This window comes from Anser anser (assembly GCF_964211835.1).
Source record: "Anser anser genome assembly, chromosome: 8".
Lineage (NCBI taxonomy): Eukaryota > Metazoa > Chordata > Aves > Anseriformes > Anatidae > Anser > Anser anser.
Window position 1 is genome coordinate 29,091,541 of NC_139728.1, and position 22,346 is coordinate 29,113,886.

Sequence of the window (22,346 nt, forward strand, 5' to 3'; positions counted from 1 at the left end):
TAAGTGCGTTTATATACAACTTCTCCAACTCTCGCGTTCCTCCCGGCCTCGGCGGTTTCGGGTGCCGGGCCCTGGCCACGGCTGCATGAGCGGCGCGAGGCGGGAGGGAGCGCGGCCGCCGGCATCGTCCGGCCCCAAATTCGCCCTTTTTCGCTGGCCTTTCTCATGCAGCTGCTTAAAAGCAGCTTCGTTTTCCTGGGGTTAACGGCAGTTGGGCGTTTTGGGGCATCCTTTCTCAGGTGTTATCTGGGCTTCTTATTTTCTGCGGTGGAGGGAACGCAGAACAATTTATTTTTTAATTTTTACTGTTTAAATAAACTTTGTATATATCAAGCCTGAAAGGGCTAGGGGTTCCCGAGGTCAGGGCTGCCAGGCATCCTCACCCACATGGGAGTGCAAACCCCACACGGGGGAAAAAGGGAGAAGAGCCCCCCAGTAGGCAGCCAAGGCAGCTGAGTCTGGAAGGTGCCGCGAACAAATTCGGGGTCGTCATTTTGGGACAACGATGTCAACAGCACTTAAAAAAAAAAAAAACACAACCTGAAACATCAGTTTATACATGAAAAATACGTGCAGTTCTTGAAACAAACTCCTCGTTGGGTAACATTGTGCGTGGGGAGGGCTGAAGTGTTTTGATATGTGATGAAACTGAAAATGTTGGGGCCTCCAGCACCAAGCTCAGCCTGCCCGGGGGTTGCCTCGATGTGTTAGAGGATGTGCAGTGGGTTGGCGGGATAAAAGAGTGTGCTATTGTGTGTCCTTTGAGTGATTGTATTGCAGAAAAATGTGAGCGTGTGGAGTGCTAGGCCCTGGTCTTCCTATATGGGATGTATGTAGGATGTATGTAGGGCTGACCTGCAAGTGGAGGTGTTGGGCAAGCCAAGAGAACAAAGAAGAGGGGCGAGGGTGGGATCATATTCGTGCAGGCCATGTATATATAAATATTTATCGATAAGAAAACTTAGAGAATTGCGGCACTGGGAGTTGGCATTTCCGACACCACGTTTTTTTGAAGGGGAGCGTAGAAAGTTTTGAGCATCCCAAGTTTTCTGCACCGGATCCCCGTGGTGCTCGTGGAGACGTGCAGCTGCGATGTTCTTGACGCAGCCTGCGCTCGGGAAGGACTTCCGAGCATCCTCGTGCCATTTCCCTCCGATAAGCTGCCAGATTTGCTTTGCACTTAGGTGCGACGTGGTTAAATCATAGTGCACGTTTCTGGCAGAAGGGAGCTAGGCAAATATTGTGGAAAGGGATTTATTTGCTCTGCGATTTATTACGTGGCATGCCGGAGCAAGGATTACCGATCGTGGCTAACCAAAGGGAGAAGAGGGTGGCGGGCACGGCCCCAGCCGAGGAGCCGGGGGGGCTCGCAGCCCTGCTCGCCTCCGTGCCCAGAGCCGTGCTGGCAGCCCGGGCACCGCCACCCTTCTGCTGGTTAGGTTTATTTAGGGCACGGGGCCGGTAAGTGCCGGTCCGTATTGCGTTTCCTAAATGCGGAGCAGCCTGCTGCAAAGGGCAGGAGGTGCCAACAGAAAGCAGCGGTCTGGGGTGAGCCTGCGGGGAGGCTCCCAGGGACACGGGACGGGGAGAAAAGGGAAAATGCAGTAGCGTGAGTGCTGCGAGGGACCGGAGGGTTCTCTTCCTGTTGCAGTAGTCAGGCGAGAGACGTTGTAAAAGTTCAATGTTGTGATTAGGGATATACCATCTTATCAGCGTGCTGTTGGCAAACACTCGCCTTGATAGCGAACTCTTATTTATTTCTGCGTTCATTGTCAACAGGCAGTGATTGCACTAATTGTTCTCCGGGCTAGCTGTTTGCCGTAGAAAGTTGGTGCGAGGCTTCAGATCTTTCCCCGCGGAGATTCACGGTTTTGTTCAGGCGGCAAACCCGCTTGTGCAGACCGCGCCGCTTCATATTTTGGCTCTTGTTTGCTGCTTGCTCGCAGCGCATTGTGCTCGCAGCGCACTGGTGCGTGCTGCGGCTTCGCTGCGGCACCGCGCCGCCGAGGGGGACGGAACGATTTTTTAGAAAGTAGCACAGGGTAGCCGTCGCCTGCGTCGCTTCACAGAGGTGTGCTGGAAGCATCATCTGTAGGCTACCTTTTCTTTTTTCCCTTTTTCCTCGCTTTTTTCCCCCCTCCGATGTATCCCAGCAGTCTTTGTTACACCTGAACATTGGCCAAGTTGCCAGCCATTGGTTCCCGCAGACCCGCAGTAATGGCAGCTTGTGCCGTGTGCGCAACAGGAAAATTACAAAAGAAAAATATTAAGGGTCCTTTGTCTCAAACTCCATTAGAGCTGCCTCCAGAAATGTACGGACCCGTTAGCTCTGGGGAGGATGTCGCCAGCACAGATATTAGGTAGGCTGGTCAACTTACATATAGCGGATTTGACAAGCATCTGCTATAGTACAGAAGATTTGTAAACACTAAACAATGTTTTTACCTCCTTAAAAGTTTTGAGAAGTTGCCAGTATTGGCAGGAGGCACAGACTCGAAAACGTGCTTGAAGATATGTGCCAAAACCATTGTGACCTTTTCACCCATAGTGCTTGCTTCTCTTTTTCTTCTCCTTTTTTTTTTTTTTCCCCTCTTCTTCTTTTTGTTGGGGGGAGCATTCTTTTCCAAGATGCCTTAGTCGAGATGACTTCAGCAGTGAGATCTCCCTTTCCTTCTAAACATGTACGATAATTATTGCTTTGAATCCACGCTTTTTCTTCAGTAGGCACTATCATCTGTAAGAGAACACATGTGCTCAGATTTAAATGGTGCTTCTTACAAAGCTACTGAAATCAATTATTCTCTTTAAGAACTGGCTAGAAAGAGAAAACAGAAATATGCAAATACACAAACTACATGTCATTTTCGTTAAAAAAAAAAAAAAAAGGAAAGGAAAGGAGAGGAAAGGAAAAGAAGATCGGTGTTCTGTGAATTAGAGGTTGACCAAAAAATGTATTGAAATTTAGAGTATTGCTCTCAGTTTGCAGTTTCTAATCTGCTTAACTAAAAGCAGGCGGCATTTTCATACCCTAAACTTGGGTTTGCTTTTTAGTTTTCACTTATTCTGCGCTTGTATCAAATGACAAGTTGGAAACCATTGTGGCAAACCGTTTTCTTTGTGGGAGTCAAACAGTAAAGCTAATTTATGGCCAGTCCTTTACCAGATGATCTGTATCAGAATCTACAATATACTAGGCACGTGGCAAGGTCACAATTTAAGTTGTTAAGGTCACAACCTTAGCCACCAGGCATTTGACCTTTTAGATAAAGTTAACCTTTGTTCATTAGTAGGCACTCAACCGAGAACTTTCTGGAGTTTTTTACTGCTTTGGAGTTCCTTCTGCTAATGTGATCAGATTGGAGGAAAGATTTGCAATGGAAGTAGTTAAATTTTGTGAAAGGTCACAGTTTTTAGAGACTCCATCAGTGGGCAGAGCTGGATGACAGGCGACAGGAATTGACACTGGGATGCCCGATTTATTTATTTATTTTTATTTTTTTTGACAGACCTCGTTACGTGCTTTGGGAGAGAGTTCAGCTAGCCACATATCTGTGGCGGAGAAAATCTCTTAATCTTTTGGACAGGCGCTTAAAAACCTGAAATTTTAGTAAAGTTGGGGAATGGCTTTTTATTTAAATGAGCTATTTTTTCTGATTCTCTTAATATTTAGAACAGGAGTCAGAGAAGAAGCAAGAAGTCAGCCTTATTCCTGCGACTGTGAAAATTTACTTAGGGTCTAAATATGCTCTATGGCCAATTGCCTGGGTAATAGTATATAACACACGACCTTGAACTTCAGGCAGGCCCACTTGATGTTCCGAGTGGCAGATTTAAAATATTTCTACTTGGACCATCACAAAGATGCCCCGGTCGAAATAACGTCAAGATTGGTTAATAAAGCAAACGACTGCAGATAGTCAAAATACCCATGGAGGTATCACTTAGCTCCGCGTCCGAAAGGTACATCGCACTTTGCACCGTAATCTTTTAGTACAGTTGTTATTGATTGTTGCTGCATTAATCCTGCTAATAGCCGCAGCCGGTCCGGCGCGTTGCAGCGGTGTGAGAGGTGTTCTGACAATACCGTACATCACGGAAAGAGCTGTCGCAGCGTCTCCAGCTCCTGCGATCTGCTTTGCAAAAGTCTGGCGTTCGGCTGTGGAAACTATTGCCGGCTCACATAGAACGCACACCATATTGTTTACTTAATTACGCCGTAGCGGAGGCTCATTTTTAATTATTTAGATAACTTCCTCGCTTTGCTGTGATAGCACATTTATTATTTAATTTAAAATCAAAAGGGCCGCGCTACTGTTAGTTTTTGATGCATTTTACTTTTGTTTTGGCTACGTTATTGTCATTCCTTCATACAGTAATCCAGATAGCCGTGATATGCAGATTGGCCAGATGGTCATGTTAACAGATTGAGAACCCACTTCCCACTGCTAAAGAGCAGGTGTAAGATCAGTGCTTTTTTTTTTTCCCCTTTCCTCCCAAGTTTCAACCAAAATGCTCTTTAGACAGCTCATAATGGTAGTTAAAAAGGGGCACATTTCAAATGGTGTTTGTTCTGTGAAGATAATATGTAATATATATGTTGTTTTTACACGTATCTGAAGACTTTTAAAGCATCCGTGACATTTCCTTCTTATATAAGGCTTTTGAAAGCATAATTCCAATACATGGCTGTTCCAGCGTACGTCAGAAACGGTCTTTAAAGTTTTGTATGTGTTGTTAATAGTCCCTGTGCATTTCTGCGGAACACACGGATTGCATTTACTTTTTCCGAAAAACGTTTGGCCAGCTTTGCAGCAAGTACTTCATACGTGTTCTGGGCTCCCTGTGCATGTCCAGGGGAACCTGAACAGTTCGGTATTCAGATGAGATTCGGGGCTCATAGGGTGTTTTTTTCCATTCATTTTGGCCATTGTGAGATGTGTATAAATTTAAAGAAAGAAAGTGAAGTGAGGTTGTCTCATGGCTTTTCTGTCCTCAAGGAAAAGGCAGATTTTGCATTACTGCAAAAGGCAGGTAAAAGGTTCCCGTACAATGCCAGTGCTGGAAGCCTGCATCTGTATCCCACTTGGAAGTGGATGGGGGAGATGCAAGCTGCAGCTCCTCGGCACCCCTAGTTCCCTGTACCCACCCATCGCCGGCGCGCATCCAGCTGCACGGCAATTACACGCCCTGCGTGGCGCAGAAAGATATCTCCATCTATCGACACGTTCTGTTTCGGGGAGTGGGGCTGACGGCTTTCTGCAGGGCAGGAGATGACAGAAGCAGGATTTAGGTCGGGACAACTGCGCTCCCCGTGCCGTTGTAACCGAGCCGGTGAGTATCCGTGATAATGCGGACACTAACTGGTGCGGCACTCAGGACGGTCTGCTCCATCACGAACCCCTGGCAGGAGTTCAGTCATGTGGTTTAGCTTTCCCCTTTCTCCAACAACAACAACAGCAACAACAAATAAACACTGGATGAAGACGTGTGTAATCTGCCCAGGATGTTTTCCAGGTGATGGGTTAGGCTGGGAACGGCCTGCTGTTTCCGTGCCTTCCTGCCCAGGCGGGGCTGGAGGTGCAGGGCTGGGAGAAGCCCTTGGATGGAAGTCGGCACATAAGGAGCAGTGAGGTTTGTGTGTTGGTGAGAGAGTTACCCAATGCTGCTGGCTTGTCTACAAGCGACTGCACTTTTATATTTCCCTTCTTTTCCACCCAATGATGAATAGCATTAATTTAGATCTATTTAAGGCGAGTGTGGGAGAAACCACAATCTTTGTTGTGGTCACTGCTGTACACAGCGGGGCTGAATGTTTCTCTTGGTTGAGGCCTCAAAGCTGAATCTGGAGAACCCAAAACATCATGTCAGCTTTTCAAACCCTTCAAAGAGACACTGGAATCCTAATTGTTCATAAAACCCACTATTTATTATTATGATTATGTATTTTCAGTGTTTCTCTCCATTCGGATGTAAAGGAAAGGGCATCCCTCGCGTTGCCTGCCTGGAGCTGCTCTGCAGCTCCTCCTCCCCTCAGCACTTCCACTTCACGTAGCGGCCCAGGCAGCCACAACCAGCAGACAAAACCCGGCTCTCCCAACCCTCAGCCCTCTTCCGAGGGGCCGTGCTCGGCCATGTGCACCCCAGAGCACGGCCCCCCGGGGGTGTCGGCTGTGGGGGCTCGGGGACCGTCCTGTTTGGGGCTGCTGCTGGGGCGTCCTTGCCCAGGGCCGTGGGTCCGGCGCTGCCCCCGCCGCCGCTCAGCCCGGCGTGGGCAGGAGCTTGAGCCGCAGATTAAATTACAGGCTGTAAATTCAGGGCAAATTATTTTAGCCTCCTAACAGCAACCGACCCTGTGTGTTTCCTTATGATGGCGAGGACTCTGGGTAAAGGAGAGTTGTTGGTGGGGCTGAATCGCTTTGGCTTTTCTGTCCATGTGGTGTTCTTTACTTCATGCATTTTATCTGTGGTGATTGTTAATTAATGGTAACCACCAAAAAGATGGCTCGATAACACACGACGTACAAGGGAACTTTGTCCGAGCCACTTCTTACTGGGTGGGAGCGTTTTGTGTGACAGCCCGGCGAGTCCCCTCACCACACTGTGGTCCAGCTGGAAGAGATATCAGTGTATTTATATATTTTGGGGGAGCCTTTCTAGCCCTGCGGCTCCACGTGTGTGTCAGGGAATGGGTTTGGGTGGGCGAGCTCAGCCCCGTGCAGAGGCCTGGCAGTCGGGCACGCGGCAGGAGGACATGGCTGCCGCGGGGCAGGTCCGTGCCCGCGAGGCGCACGGGGGCCTCCATTTTGTGTGCCAGGCTCGGGTGTGCGAGTGCAAAATGGAGAACGGAGCAGGCTTGCTTTGTTTTTGTCGAGCTGGGCTTTGCCCGCTGGATGGGGAAGGTGGGCTGGGGCTGGCCTGCACACCGAGGCTCTTGGAGCTTAGGAAAACCTTAGATTTTTGAGAAAAGATTGCAAATCTTAGGCTCTTTTTAGAGCTGGGTCTGTCCTGCATGCTTGCGCCTATGGAAAAGGAGCTGGCAGGCTGCTCGCTTGCTTTTTCGCATTCGGGAAAAGTGCCCGTAGCCAAGCATGGAGACTTGTGTTGCCTATGGTCCCTGCACCCCCTCAGGGCACGCAGGTTCCTTTGGCGAGGCCCGGGAGGGGTGTCCTGAGGGTGTACCTCCATGGGTTCCTCCTGGGGGTGCCTCTGTCTTCTCCAGGCCCTTCGTGTCCACCCGGCGAGGTGGCCCTCGGGCTGGTGCAGAGGGCCCCGGGCAGGCATTTCTTCTTCCCCGTGGGCTTTGGTGCACATCCGTGCCATCGGATTAGCAAGATAAAATCAAGACAGATTTAATGACATGCTATTCTGAAAGTTTCCTGGACTTCATTGTTCATAACTTGGACCCGGATCGGGTTATTTACACATGAGGATTAAAAAGCTGCAAACAACTGTGTGATTTTGGGGCTGAAAGCAATTAGCATATGTGGGCAGGAGGATATACTGCATGTCTGCGTTCCTTTAAAATATAAATCACAGTTATTTAATTATGTTTTGAGAGGGCAGATTTAAGGATATACTGCAAAATGCATTACCTATTATACCAACATGATAATCTTATTAACCTTGCTTTCTACTTTTTAATTTTATTGTGCACCCTGTATAACTCTTACGATATCAAAAATAATTACTTGGAGAATACATGATGTCAGAGGTCCGATATGACATTTATCTTCACAAGTGAGGAGACGGCTATCTCGTGCATTGCATAACAGCATGGCAGGCATCAGATGGGGCCAACACCACAGAAAGGAAGCAAGATAAATGTCGTCAGATGTTATTTCATGTACATGCGTGCTTTCGCAGATTTGTGTTATAGCTGAAGGCCAGCTTGACCAAACTTACTGAAATTTAGCATCCGTGGGCCTCCCCAGGTTCCTTGCAATATAAAGGCTGAACACTGTACTTGCATGTATAACACAACACTCTCAGGTGAGCTGATATTTCAGGGTAGCTCTGTATATTCAGCCCCAATCCACCCAGTGGGATCTGCTGTTAAAACCGTGCTTTCCATCCCATTCCTCCTAAGGGCAGTGCCCGTTTCTCTCTTTTTCTGTCCTTCTCTCCTAATGTGTGATATGTGTTGATATTTCCCCCTTATTTTGTGAGGGAATGGGTGAGGGTGATGGGTGAGGGGAAACAAATGCCATAATAATATCCCTTTTCAGAAGAATATAGTTTAATTTTGTGTGTGCGTGCAGCAGCTGCCATTGGCAAGCTGTCGTCTTTGTTGCCATGGGCTTTTTTTTGCATGCGTGCCAGAACATGATTGGATGTTTCAGCATGTTCATGTTTTGGGGTGAGATATATCTGTAGTGAATCACAGAATTATCATTGGATTGGTGGGTTTCCAAGGCAGGATTATTCAGCCAGGTGAGCTGATGGCGTTGGAGAGAGCTGCGCGAGCCTGGTACCTGATGGCTGTTTGGTCAGGTCAATGGTATAAAACTTGCTGGTGCTCCAGATTTTTCGATGGTGTAAAAAGGTCATTCAAAACTACCGCTGTGTGAGCGCTTTGTGCACAGGAGGACGTGTCATGGAGGTGTCCTCCAGCAGGACGCCCAGCGGGCACACCAGGAAGGCCACCAGTATTACCTGGGGGGGACCAGGGGGTGGTTTTGCCCTGCCCTTCTCGCCTCACTCTGGCCGATGCCGCGGGGCTCTGCATGCCGGGCCAGTGGCACCAGTGACTTTGTGCTCTCCGAGACCCCAGCCAGTGATGCACGGTTCTGCGGCGGGCTCCGGGGCAGGGCTTGCTGTGTGTTTGCGGGTGGATCACACCTTTCCACGGGACGTAAAACCAGTGCCACATTGCCTGCAAGAGCTGCGGGTTGCAGCAAATCCTCCTGACCCTGCCACTGCGGCACTGTGCCGTGACCACAGAGATGTAGTTATTTTTCCTGCTCTTTGGTTCCATCCATTTGTCATATTAATAACGTGCTCATAGCATCAGTATCTAAACAAAGAGTGAAACCCGCTTTGCACCATCCTCTGTGATGCATATATCCCTTCGAGTCCCAGCCATCATCACCCCACACTAAGGTACATGGGAGTGCGGCAGTGCTCATCAGCCTGGGATGCCTGCAGGCACCATCCCTCGGTGCAAAATGCGATTGCAAGCTCAGGAAATATTGCGCAGGGAGGCATCTCCATACAGTCCTCCGGGCTTGAGCCGGTCCTGACCTGGGACCGTGGGCAAAGGGGAAGTTTGCAGGGTGGGTGCAGGCGGTTTCCACAGCCTGCTGAAGATTTCAGGGCAAAGAACTGAATGCAAAGTGGGGTGTTGAGACAGCTTTATTCATGTTGTGTTTTTCTGCGTCTACAGATTTAGTCTTGTGTGTGAGGTACAGATAATGAGCTGCATGAGCTTTGTAATAAACAGCGCGTCTGGTTAAATTACCGTCGGAATATTTTTGTGTTTAAAGCCAGTACATGTGTTACAAAATACCTTGTAATGCACTGAATGAACAGGGATGAACCCCTGTGAAGGTATCAAAAGACAAGTTAGATAGTTACTATGTGTATTGTCAAGATGAACACTTACTGGAGATTTTAATACAGAAATACATTGTCAATCAGATTTCATCCTAAGGATATTCACTGAAATTCTTGTCTGATCGTTTTACCCAGTACGGCTTTAATTTGATATGGAAGGAAACAGCCAAGTCCCTCAGTGATGCTAGAAACTTAGGGTAAAATTTAAATTTAATTCACTTCTTTTTTTTTTTTTTAAGGCAGTGTAGTTTCAAGTAAATTAGAAGAATGAATTCTTTGTATCAGGATGCTTTTCTAAAGCACAGCTAGTGTAGTGATCCCTTGTAGGGAGAGATAGCCACTGCAATGCTTGTATTGTGTGATGACAAGGACTTTTCCTGACGCGATGAGGACTTCATTTAAAATAGCCAACAAACCAATCTACATTTGTTTCTCTGTTAAAAAGTTAAAAGGAGTTGTTGCAGAGCTAGAAAGTAAATCCTGCAGTGTTTTATTTTAAAACTCCACAAGCAGCTTGCCTGGCTGTGGGGGGATCAACCTCGATAGCAGCCAAACCCTCGCAAGTATAGCTTGGGTATTGCTGGAACAGTTAGAAAAAATGCAGGGCAGTTGGGTAAAAGTGGGATTTTTGTGGTCAAGATGTGTGTGTGTGTTTTTGTTGTTGTTGTTTTTTTCTCCCATAGAGAAGGACATCAGCTTCAACAGCTCTGATTTGGGTTGTTCCTAGGCAGATGCAGTTATAAACAGCCAGCCGGGGAGCTCAGTGTAGTTTGGGGATGGACACCCGCACCTCAAAAGTGCATCCTCAAGGCGTCTGCTCTTCCTAGTATCAGTACATGAGCGTGATGTATAGGTGAAATAATCCACTCAAAGCCTGCTTTAAACAGGGACACGGTTTCATTTTCTGGCCAAAAGCTAGAGCTCAAAATCACGATGGAGATTTGAGAGTGAACCAGTTGTTTTCTGCATGCACGGCCTTTAGTAATAAACCCGTCTATAAAAAAGTGAAGTTTTGTGTCCCAGCAGTGCGCAGGCCAGGACACGAAGCCCCGGGAGGGGGACAGCGCAAGCAGAGGTCCCTGTCCCGGTGCTAGGCTTGGTTTCTGTCCTTGTGCCAGCGAGGAGTCCCCAGACGAGCTTCGTGCGGACTCGTCGCCCTTGCTGGGACCTCTCTGCAAGCAGGGCTGGGACCTGAGGACAATTTGCCGTGCACGTCTGCACGCCATGGGGTGGGACAGCATGGCAAGAGGAGCTACGTGAAGTTTTCACCGGTAAAGCTCAGCGCTGGTGGGGTGCTCGGTGCCCTCGTGCTGCGGCCAGGAGCAGGGCTGGGCGCAGGGAAGCTGCCAGAGCTGGCGGTGCAGAGTCAGGAGTCACGGGGCGTTCGGAAAGGGTGGAAAGAGTGGGAGTCCGAGAGGAAAGCGAGATGTTTGTGCACGCCGCTCTGCAGGACAGGGCGGCAGTATCTCCGGGTTGGGAAGTCTGCTTCGAGAGCCTCAGGAAACTTTCTGTGGTCACACAAGCAATACTTAACGTTAATAATATTTCCTCGGTAAAAGGGGTGAAGGATTTCCCAGGCCGCCTCGCCTGTGTTTTCACACAAGCTTTGTTTGCCGTAGCAACTTTTCAAGGGAACTTTTCAGCTCCGCGCTGGACGCACGGGGGCCGCCTGCGCGGCTCTCGGCTGGGTCGATGGGCACGAAGGCATTTAACATTTTAATTGCCTTCCTATTCTGATTGCCGCGATGACCTGTTTGTTTGGATTATATCTCTTTTTCGTCTTTTTTTTTTTTTAAAAAAAAAAAAAAAGAAAACAAAGGAAGTACAGTGCTGCGCACAGAACAGTTATTAAAAACAGTTGGGAAGCATATAAAAGGTACTGTTTGTGTGAGAAACGGGACAGCTGTGATGGTCTATTGGGAAAGTGTGTACAGATGGTGGTAGGGAGGGGAATGATGACTACATGGCTGATAAATGAAATACAAAAAGCATTAAATTGGTGATCTTTTTAAAGAGTACATTTTTGGTTAGCATTTTTGGTGCATCATTAGGGCTCTTTGTCTGCCTGTTATTTAGCCAGGAAGTGCGACGATCTTCACACATTTGTGGCTCTGATTTTGTTTACAAATAAGGAGTCTGTTTAATAAATTACATACCACGGAATTATTAAAGAAGATAATTAAGCGCAGGGTTTTCACTACGTTGGGCATGGTGCGGGATCGTCCCAAAGACCTCACAATACCACAAATGCGGTTGGGCGTGAATTAGTTACAGTCGCACGTGGGATTTCCTGGAGCCTACACAGATTTCTTTGTTTTGCAAGAAGTGGGACCAGCGGCGCGAGCCGGGCTCAGGGAGCGAGGCTTCGGCGTTTCAAACCTTCCACCAAAGGCAAAGCTTTGCACGTTTTGCCTTGGTTTTACAGTGCCGGACAGTCCTGAAGGCGGTGGCACACGCAGTGACTGGTGCCTGGCAGCAACATCAGGTTTTTTAAACTAATCAGTGAAATAATCTCCGCCGGTGTTGCATCGCTTTTCCAGCTGAAATAATTGCAGGTTTCCCCTTACACATTCTCGCTCACCGTCCGGTACCGAGCTTCTCTGCTCGTTGCTCCTGGGTGCCATCAATGATGAAAGCATTTTCCTTAATAACAAACAGCCTGCAGTAACGCCGTGCTTTCCCACAAACAAGCCCCGTGTCCGGCTGCCCCGCGAGCCCCAGCGACGTCGTTGTCCCTGCCGTTCCCCACGTGCTCGGGGTGCTGCATGCCGGGTCTGCAGACCCAAGCGTCCGCTCCGGGGCTGATGGAGAGGGGCTGCCCCGGCCCGGGGTGGATGAGGATGCAGGAGCCGTGCACGGTGTGCGGGGCTAAAACACCTCCCCAGAGCCCTGCTGGTGAAACACCTTCTAATTTCATTTTATTTTACCTTTTGCCACCAGCGCAGCCCTACCCTGGCAAATTCAAAGTGACAGCAGGAGGCCAGGGCTGGTGGCCGTGGGCAGAGCACCGGCAACCGCAGCACTGGTGGGGGCACCCGGTGCTGCCAGAAGGGGGTTCAGGAAACCCTCGTAAGAGGATCGTGTCCAAAGGGAATTTTTCCAAAGCCCTGTTGGCTGCAGGTTCCTCTGCGCTCTCAATTTTGTCGATTTAAAAACCGTCCAAAAGTTTAATGCTGCTACTTCGGGGATTGTTTGCTCTCCTGACATGCTATCACAAACACGTCTTGTTACCAGGCTTGATGAATGACACGTTTCAGTGTGGCTTTTTTTTTGGGCCAAGTAAATTTTCTTTTGCATTTTCTTGAAATGTGGAAAAAAAGAAAGACTTAAAAAGGTTTAACGTGAAGAAAATGTATGACAACTTGATAGATTGCTTGGGACTTCAGTGCAGTAATCGTGCAAAGTAGGTTGTAATTTTTTTACAGATGCAATGTATTAAAAAGAACAATAGACAAAGAGACGTATAGCATGGGGCTGAAGAGACCGTCTTGGCCAACCTCTGCAAATTTGTTCCGTATTTCAATTATTTAATAGCACAAAAACATTTTTATTGCAGCACATTTTTATTGTAACACTGTACATTTTCTCAGCTGATCGGATCTCGAGTCATTTGTGGTTTTTTTTTCTACGCCTTGCCCCTAAGTTTACTTCACCTCTTTAAAACAGACCTGACCATTTTACTTGCAGTTCATGGTGAAGGGCCAACTTAGCAATACCTGGGCACGCATGAAATGCCTCGAGTTGATTCCTTCTAATAAACGTTTTGTTTTTCACCAGTATGAACTCGTCTTCTTCGATAGCTTCACTAAGTGGAGAAGTCCAGAAGGCCTCCTAAGGGTTGTGCTGGTGGGCACCACGGAGGCAGGAGCAACCAGTCGCTGCTGTAGGTGCCACTGCCATACTTCTTGATGGTCCCGGCCCGTCTTCAGACCCGGCCTTGCCGCCAACAAAACAAGCTCCTCAGCCGGAGACGAGGACTTTCATTTTTCCCACTGCAGGGGACTTGGTCCTGCCCAGCAGAGGACCCCCAGCGTCCTTTCGAGCCGCCCTGTCCCCTCCAGCGGCCCCGGTGGTGCTGCGCCCGCGAGCAGCCGACAGGAAGGGAACAATTAAAAGTGGAAAGCTATTAAGCAGTCAGGTTTTTATTATGCTTTAGTGTTTTGTTTAAGTCTGTTCTTAATTGGTTGATTAATGTAAGCGAAGTCCTTCTCTCCCCCACCATCTCTACAGATGGCAAATGGTAGGTCCCAACTGTCATTGTGCGCAAGAAAGGTTATGGTTCAAAGTCAGAGATACAGAGATACCACCATAATCAATCATAGGAACTTGTCTGGCTGTGCCCGGCCAGGCAAAAGTTAGGCCCGGTAGCAACATTCCCTCCAAACCCATGCAGGGGAATTTCTGTTCTTCGCTCCGTATTTAGGGGAGCCGCGTTTCTGCTGGCTTCCCGCGGCCACGACCACTCAATCAGTCCAAGCGGAGCTGCGTGGCTACAGTGAGGGTTAGCACGGCAGTGGCTTCCCTTCTCCTGGGCATCTGCCTCGCTGGCGAGCTCTGCACGGCGTCGGGAGCCTGTGCCCGGCAGGAGCACGAGCCCTGCTCACCGCAGCATCGGGAGCTCCGCGCTCACGGGCTCTAAATCGCGCCCAGAAGGAATCAAAGCGTACCGCCTGCTTTAAAGAAATGCCTTCAAATGCGTATCTTTGAAACTTTTTTTTTTTTTTTTAAACCTAAGAGGATGATTTATTAAGGCTAACTTCCTTCTCAGGATGAAGCTTAGAATTATGTTTCTGGTATTGATCCATAAAGAGGATTTGCATTTTATTCATACTATAAAAGTGCTTTTAATGGAGACATCGCGGTAATTGAATTTATACTGTGTGTAACTATCGAAGTATCTTTTTAATTATTTTATGTTATGTAATACAATAACTAAACCTAAAGCCTGTGAAAGGGGATGTCTGTACTCTGTCCTTAAGAGTAACATATATAGCTTTTAATATTCTAACAGTGGAATGCAGTTAAGGACATTCTTTATTTGAGAAAAAAAAAAAGAGAGGGGGGGGAGAGAGAGAGGAGAAAGATTTCATTACATTCAGCACAGTATGAGACTAAGTCAAAGTAGTTTTGCTAATTAAATTCAATTGCTATCCATTAGACCAATGGAATGAGATGAATCTACCATATAGCTGACACAGCACAGGTATGCAATTTGGCTAAATGGCCATTTCTGAACTGCAGCACGCGTTTCTCTCTCTACTTGCTCATTTTTCGAGACTCACAATTTCTGCACAGAAAGAAGTTGAACAGCCACCGACACCTCTCGCTTGGGGAGCACGGCTACGTGTCTAAATGGGCAGTCTCACGGGGTGAGCAGGAGCTGCTGATCAATTTGGAAATGTACTGGAGTAAGCTTATAAAGCCTGAAGCTGCTGGGGAGATAGGTGGTGCTTTTTTTTTTTCTTTTTTTTTTTTTTTCCTGTGTTCATTCACAGATATTTCCTTTCTCTGCCCATCCAGCTGCGTTTGTGAGGCTGCTGGCGATGGGCTGCTTGGTTTCATGTAGGAACGCAGCGGTTGCTGTAGGAGCAAGTCCCTGTCAGTCTAGGAGTTACCAAAATGACTTGAAATTCAGTTAGTAGGGTAAGTTTGCCCGCGTTTTGGCATAACATGCTACTTTGGGAGATTCTGCATGTCAGACTGAGAAGTCTCCTACCCCAGTGAAATGACAAGAATACCACTCAAGCATTGGCTGAGACAAAATTTTGACAGCCAGCAAGCCTGTAATGCTGCTGAGTGCACAGATTTACACTTCCTGCCAAGATTAAAACGGGCTAAACCCAAAAAGGGTATTAGGGATTGTCACTTTAAGAAGAAATAACACATTAGTGCACTGCGCTGATGCGAGAGCTGCGAGGATCTTTGGAACACTTCTGCTTCCTGGGATCCTGCAAAGCTCGCGTGTAGTGGTCAGCGTGGTCGGGAACGCGGCGGACTTGCAGAGTAGGCGATTAGGAAGTAAACTTAGTGAAACCTGGCTGAAAAATTTTACACCTCCCCTCCTTCGGTGCCGGAGATCAAGTTCCAGTTTTGCCTCTCATCGGGCAAAATCTCGGCACAGTCCTGGGGGTTTGGTGTGAATAAAGTGTCCAGGCTGTGCCCCCGAACTTCACTTTCTGCTTCTGATCAACTGTGACAGTGTATTTCCTTCCAGCTATCTCTGTAATTAGTGCAAGGAAAAACAGCTAAGCTGGGCTGAAAAAAGGCCCTGCAAAAAACGTTCATTTAAGCCTCTCTCGCAACATGGTTTCCTTAAATTTTCTTCCAAGCACAATTGGTTATGCTTTTTATGATAAATCTTTGGGGTCGGGGTATTTGCTCAATGGAATCCAGACAAATAAATGTGAAGAAAAGCATCCTGCTTTAAAAGAAGGAAACAATTAAACCTCCTACTTTGTTATTTACAGTAACTACCTTTTTTTAACAATTGTAGGAGTTCAAATGAAAGTAGCAGTGTGAAGAGGGAAATGTGGGAACTTTCATTTGTCGAGACTTTGCATTTCTTCTGCTTTATAGCCATCAGAAAAGAGATTGTTGTGCATTCTATTAAATACTGCCAGTATGATTAATTTAAAGGGTTACATTTTATTGAACCCTGGTGTAGATGTTCTTTGTCAACTCACATTCACTGCTAGTTAGAGTGTGTGTCGCATTTATCAAAACTTTCTGGAGCCCCTCTCACCTCATTAGCATGTGAATCTCTATTGAGCAGTTAATGTCCGTTACAGCGAGAGTGCTCAATTCTTGTTTTCAATAAGCCAGTTGTAAAATGTCAGACTGTCACTTACAATATAAAAAAGCAAAAATGATGGTATTTGTAAAAATGTTATCACCTCATAAAAACAAATTGTAAAGACATGAAAGTGATCTTGGTATGCTTTGCTTTCAGAAGTGAGTTAGTACAGCTGCTTTAAATACCAGTTGTCTGGATTCCCACACTTTCCTACCAATGGAGAGGTTTACACAAGCATAATTTAAGTTACAATTACCCTAATTAACATCTCATTTGCATAAATTGTTGAAGTCAAAACAACAAAGAATTGCTTAAGAAGCTTAACCCTATTTGTCCAAAATAAAGAGATGAGTTTTCACTTTGCAATCAAAATTGGCAGGTTCATTATGTCCGAGCTAGAATACAAACTTGAGGTATACTATTAATTAATACTTTACATTTTTATGATCGGGCTGTGCTACTCCTGTTTGCGAGGTGCAGGATTTCAAAACATCCTCTCCTTGGTACCAGGGATGCCGGGCTGTCAGGTGGGGAGTCCCCAGCACTCGTGCAATTAGCAAAACCCGTCTCGGCCGCTGAAAGCCGTGTCCCTCGTCCCTCTCCTTTGTGCAGACCCTGGGTCCGTGCTGGGGAGGAGGGAGAGTCGCATCCAGTGCTGTCTGAAAGCTCAGCTCCTTGGAAAGAGGGCTTGGAAAGCGATGGAAGGAGGCCAAGGGACGGCGGTGACAATGGCAACGGGAGGCAGAGAGAGCCTCTGTCCTCCCTTGGCAGAGCTGGCCGGTCCCTGGAGGTTTTCAAAGTGTTGAAGGCCAACAGCAAATTTTGACTCTTGTCTTGGAATACAGAAATCCAGAAAAAGATAACTGCAAAATAAAGTTTTGATCCTTTTTTTTTTTTTTTTTTTCTAGTAAACTAGTAAGTAAGCTAGTAAGTAAACTTCTGTTTATGGTTTTGGGGCATTGTTATAGGAACTTTGGGTGCTTGTTGGAAAGTTCTGGTTCTGTGCTCCGACCCGTCCCGTTTGAACGTCTGACTTCTGGTAGCTGTGTGCTACAGGCAAAGCGGATTGTTAGGGCTTAATCCAAAGCTGCTGAAGACAAAGGGAGATTTTCCCTCAGACACTTACTGCCGTGGGTAGATTAAAACTGTTCCACTGGCAAGTCCCGCTACTTTTCTATACCTATTAAGTATTTGCTGCAAAAAAAAAAGACCTTTTACGTGCCCTCTTGCCGCGGTTCACCTTTACAAAAGAGCTCCCTTTGCCTCTGCACGTATGCGGGGACGGCTGTGGGCGATGCCGAGCGATGCTCGCGGTGGCTGTGCCAGCGCTCAGGGTTTTTAGCAGGGACGAGGAAAGCGGAGCGCGGTGGGACGCGGCGGAGTTCATTAGCCCGCGGGGACGGGGACGCGCGGCGGGATGCCGCTGCGTGCGGGTGGCGCGGGGTTTTGATCAGCTGTCAGGTGCCCGTCTGCCACTGCTAATGAAAGCGTTCCCAGACGCCGGGGCCATATTTTCCTTTCCTGTATTATCTCGTTGCAGCTTCATTAGCTAAGTCAGAGTGAATGCGCATTAGCCCAATAAAACTCTTCCCGGATCCCCGTGATTTAACGTCCCCTCCAATCAGTGCCCTGTGGATGGAGATTATCAGCCGGCGCCTGGACGTGGGTGCTGATCGATTGAAGCGCGCCGGAGCGAACCGGGGTGTGCGCCGCGCTCGGTTTTAACTCGAGGCTGAGCCTGCGCAGAAAAGCTTTGCAAAGCAAAGATCACAGTGAACTTATAATCATAAAACAGCTGAACCAAAGATGAATCTCGCCTACCGGTTTTGCATATTTCTTTTTTAAAGATCGCATTATAATTGAGCGGTTGACTTTCGCGTTGCGCTCTTTTTTATGAGCCAGTGATTACACAGTATACAGCGCTTACGCTCTGAACATGAATGAATCTGCCAGTTCTACTACAGTACTCTTTATAAAATAACAAGGCTTACCAGGTGGCAAGAATTGCATAATTGAATTGGACTGAATCCTGGTTTTCCCAACCCAGAGCGGTTACACTTAGAAGTAAATTACAATTAAAAGAGACAGAATGTTTCCATTGTATTAAGAATCCTTAATAGCAAACTTTTCATCCATAAGGCTCTGTTCTCTTCCTGAAGCGTGAGAGAAATTGCTGTATGTGTCTAACTACCATTAACACTAATGGGAGCAACGTACATAAATCCCTGCACGACGAAGGCAGAACAGACCCCAGATGCCTTTAAAGAGGAAAGTGCTTGTAGGGGATGAATAGAAGCACGCGAGTCTGTTGGTCCCTGTAACAGCTGCTCTGAAAATGTGCGAGGTCTAAATTTGAGGTGTGGGTTTTTGGTGAGTCTTCTTTAGCTTCGCTCAGTGTCGTTTTGAGACCAGCCCTCTTCTCCTTCGTCTGGGCCCTGTCCTCAGGGTGCAGAAGGAAGCAGATCCCGAAGTGAGGGAAGATGCTGGGGACAGATTAAATCCCACTAAAACCACTATTCATTTTAGGCCTTTAGAAAGTTTCAAAAAAAAAAAAAAAAGCCTGGCACCGTTGGCCAAGAGTACCCAAGCTCCTCAAGTTCTGCTCACCACTTCCTACCCTTCAGAGCTGGGGATATTGAGAACATCTGTCTGCAGATTGACGAGAAGAGGAGAGTGTGCCTCCTTCCCCTCCCTTCCAGAGGACCTTTGGGGTTCCCAGCCTCTTTGTTTCTTACCCTCCCTGTCCCCAGGAAGCCTGTCAAGCAACCCTCACCCAGCCACGCAGTTGGGGCAGCAAGGAGAGCAGTTCCTTCACCCATCCCGAATGGCCGGGGACCAGCACCCCCATCCCAGCTGTGCCCTGGCCATTCGGGCATGGGCATCCGTCTGCCATGCACAGTTAACCCTGAGAAGGTGTTGATGCAAACCTCCATTTTATTCAAGATCCTGTTCCTCCTGAACTTTCTGATCTGCTCTTCTTGATGGCGATGCAATGCACTGTCACCTTGCCATTAGGGCTAGGTAATTAATAGCTGCATAATAGAAGTGAAAGCAGTTGCTCAGCAAAATGAATGATGTGCGCTGCAAGGGAAAGCACTAGAAAGTAAAGCAGAGCTGGGAAGTATTTAGCGGGGGGGAATTTCTGCTTGCCCTTCATTAGGAGAAGCTCTGAAGAAATGTAAAGCGTGATCGCATTAATCAGAAGAACTGGCATCACGCTATATTCTTCTTCGTTATTTGGCATAAATTGCAGGGCATTAAATGATTTAAATTATGCTTATACCTGCCATAATTTTTTGCTGATATTTAATGAATACTGGGACTTGTCTTGGAGCATTGGTCACACGCTGACAGGTAAAGGCTGGATGCAACTTCTGTTCTTGCATGGGCTCCCAGCATGGACAGTGAGAAGAGGACAAGTTTTGAGTGAATTTGTTACAATCAAAGCTCTAAAAAGAAAAATTCATTGTGGGCCTGCCTTCCTTCCTTCCATTCTTCTTTCCTTCCTTCTTTCCTTCCTTCTGTCCTTCTGTCCTTTTTTCCTTCTATCCTTTCCTCCTTCCTTAATTCGCCTGTAAATCTTCACAGAGCACGTGTTTGTTTAATCCAGCGCCGATTGTCAGAGGTCACTGAAAGCCATTGCAGGTGTCTGTCTCTTGCACCCACCCCCGCCTCATGCTTGTCCTGTAGCTCGTATTTTTGCAGATGACCCCAGCCCTGTGAAGGACCTGGCAGCTCTTACTGCACCTCCGCTGTTGTCGTGACATGGCCACAAAATGCCTGCGACCAGTCAAAGAACAGCTGTGTTTCTGTAAGGTCTACTTTGAACAAGTTGCAATCATTTCTTTTTCTGACTTTTTAGAAGCCCTGACTGACACGAGCATATATAATGTCAGGAATACCTTTATATGATTTTGTCTGTCCTGGTACTGTAGCGTAATTAGCAGATTCAGACTTGTTCCTGCTCTTTCCAAATGCAATTCTTCCTGGGGAAAGAAATTAAACCGAGGGATGATGTAGGTTTTTGCAGCCAGTCAGATGAAAGTAAGTGGTGGTTACAATTATTCAAAAGTACTTGGAAAAGTATTGAATATGGTAATCCTTGATAGGAGAAAGCACTGGGCTGGTTAAAGCACGTGGCTGAAAATGTGCAGAGGTTGGTTCCCCTTCCAGCTCTGCCACAGTCTTTGTGGCCTTGGGCAAATTATTTAACTGGTTCTGTAATAGCAGAGTTCGTCAAGAATAAAAGTGGGAGTGCCTCTGTTCCTTTTTGTTCTCTTTATTTGCCTGGCTAAGATTTTAAACTGTGCAGAACACAGACCTGCGTCGTGTATGTGCACAGCCCAGCTGCGGCACAGATCACGGTGTTACGGGGCTGCGCGGGGCGTAGTTACCGGTCTGCTTCAGACCACATATCAGAGGTGCAGGAACTTAATTAAATGTAGCAAACTATAAAACCGGTATGCCCAAAAACGAACGTAAATGACACGCACTCCTCCACTGCCCGTCTGCTCAGATGGACTTAGTGCACCGGGATAATGCCGTCCTCGTTCCCCTTAACCTTCCCGGGTCGCACATCAGCATTGTCTGTGATAAACAGGGCTGGAGCCGTTCCTTGTGGTGTTACCACATACACCTGCAAAAAATTAAGAGATTTCTAATGCCTTTTGCCTCTGACACGTCCCTTTAGAAAGGAAGTCTATTAAAAGTCGTGGAAGAAGGATAATTTTTCAGGGCTGAGAGGTAGGATCCAACCCCGTTGTTTTATCAATCCCACATTGCAGGGTTTAAGAAATGGTCTGAAGCTTTGCTCTCCACTGGCACATGCATCAAAAGTCACCACAGGACTTTTTATTAAAAATGTTGGCTTCACACAACCCAGAGCTCTTTCAGAGCTTTGAAAAGTTAAAAAATCAATGATAAAGGCCTTTTTTTTTTTTTTTTTGGTCTTTGGCACGTGTATTTGCAGTCTCTGCTCAAAATCAGGTGCAGCGCACAACTGGCGAACGGCTCCTGCAAGTCCTGCCCTTGGTCCGTAGCATGTAGTTGCGTGTGTGTCTTCTACAAAATCTGAAAGGCAAATGTAAAGGAGGCAAATAAAATAACGAAGGGGTTAGCACGCAGAGTAGGAAGAAAGGGTTCAGCTCGTATGCAGCGTTGGGTGAGGAGCTGTGGTCTGGCCCTGCAGCATCAGGATAGCAGCACGCAGGGCTTGTTCATCCTAAAAGACGGATGTGGGACAGTGGCAGGCATGGTACAGTGCAAGAGAGAAATGCAGCAAGGACGATCCATGGTGGGACCGTCCTGGGGACCTCAGTGGGGTGGGACTGGATGTTTTTCCTCTGGTTTCAAACTTTCTCGTGCATCCCGAGAGCCCTCGTCTGTGCCATTGTCTGTGTTCCCACAGGGCTGCAAACACCTCATTTTGCCTTGGGTACTGTCCCCACAGCACACCCAGGGCAGTTATTGCTTTAAGAGGAAAGAAAAGCAGATCGCTTTTGGATGCCCAAAGAAACCTGCCAGTTAGGAACAGCTAGACTTGGAAAATGGCGAGTGGAGCGAGTGGGTTTCCTGGGGAATCCATCGAAGAAACACCTAGCCTGGGATTTTGTGGTTTTACTTAAAGTGAAAAGTGAGAGAGGTCTTCTCCTTCTGGATCCATTTTCATGTCCTTATTAACTAACACTTCCCAGCAGCGAGTGCTGCTTGGTGTGAGGAACCTCCCCATAAGAGTAATGCAGTTCTCACAAGCCAAAGAATTTGCATGTCCAAAAGGGATGCGTGTCATAAATAGACTGTTTACAGTAGACTTAAATTATATGATGAGCCATATAACAGCAGTGAATATATCATATCACAAGCCCCTGCCAACCATGCATGACTACTATTTGCTTCTCCTCAGGCGGTAAACAAAGTTTTCAGCTGACCTACTGTTTAGGAGAAGTGCACTGAAACAGAGATAAGCAATGTCGCTTGTAATGCTGTAGTGGAATAAAATCTG

At 47.2% G+C, this 22,346-nt stretch overlaps 1 protein-coding gene and 1 long non-coding RNA gene across 51 annotated transcripts in view; both read left to right on the forward strand.

Annotated features, from left to right (window-relative positions):
• The window catches only part of NFIA (nuclear factor I A), a 352,139-nt gene that overhangs the window by 107,528 nt on the left and 222,265 nt on the right, over positions 1-22,346 (forward strand). The window lies entirely within an intron of this gene.
• The window catches only part of LOC310903247, a 56,125-nt gene continuing 33,784 nt past the window's right edge, over positions 6-22,346 (forward strand). The window contains exon 1 of the long non-coding RNA XR_014587380.1: positions 6-21,894. This is a non-coding gene — a long non-coding RNA (uncharacterized lncRNA). The remainder of the gene's footprint in view (positions 21,895-22,346) is intronic.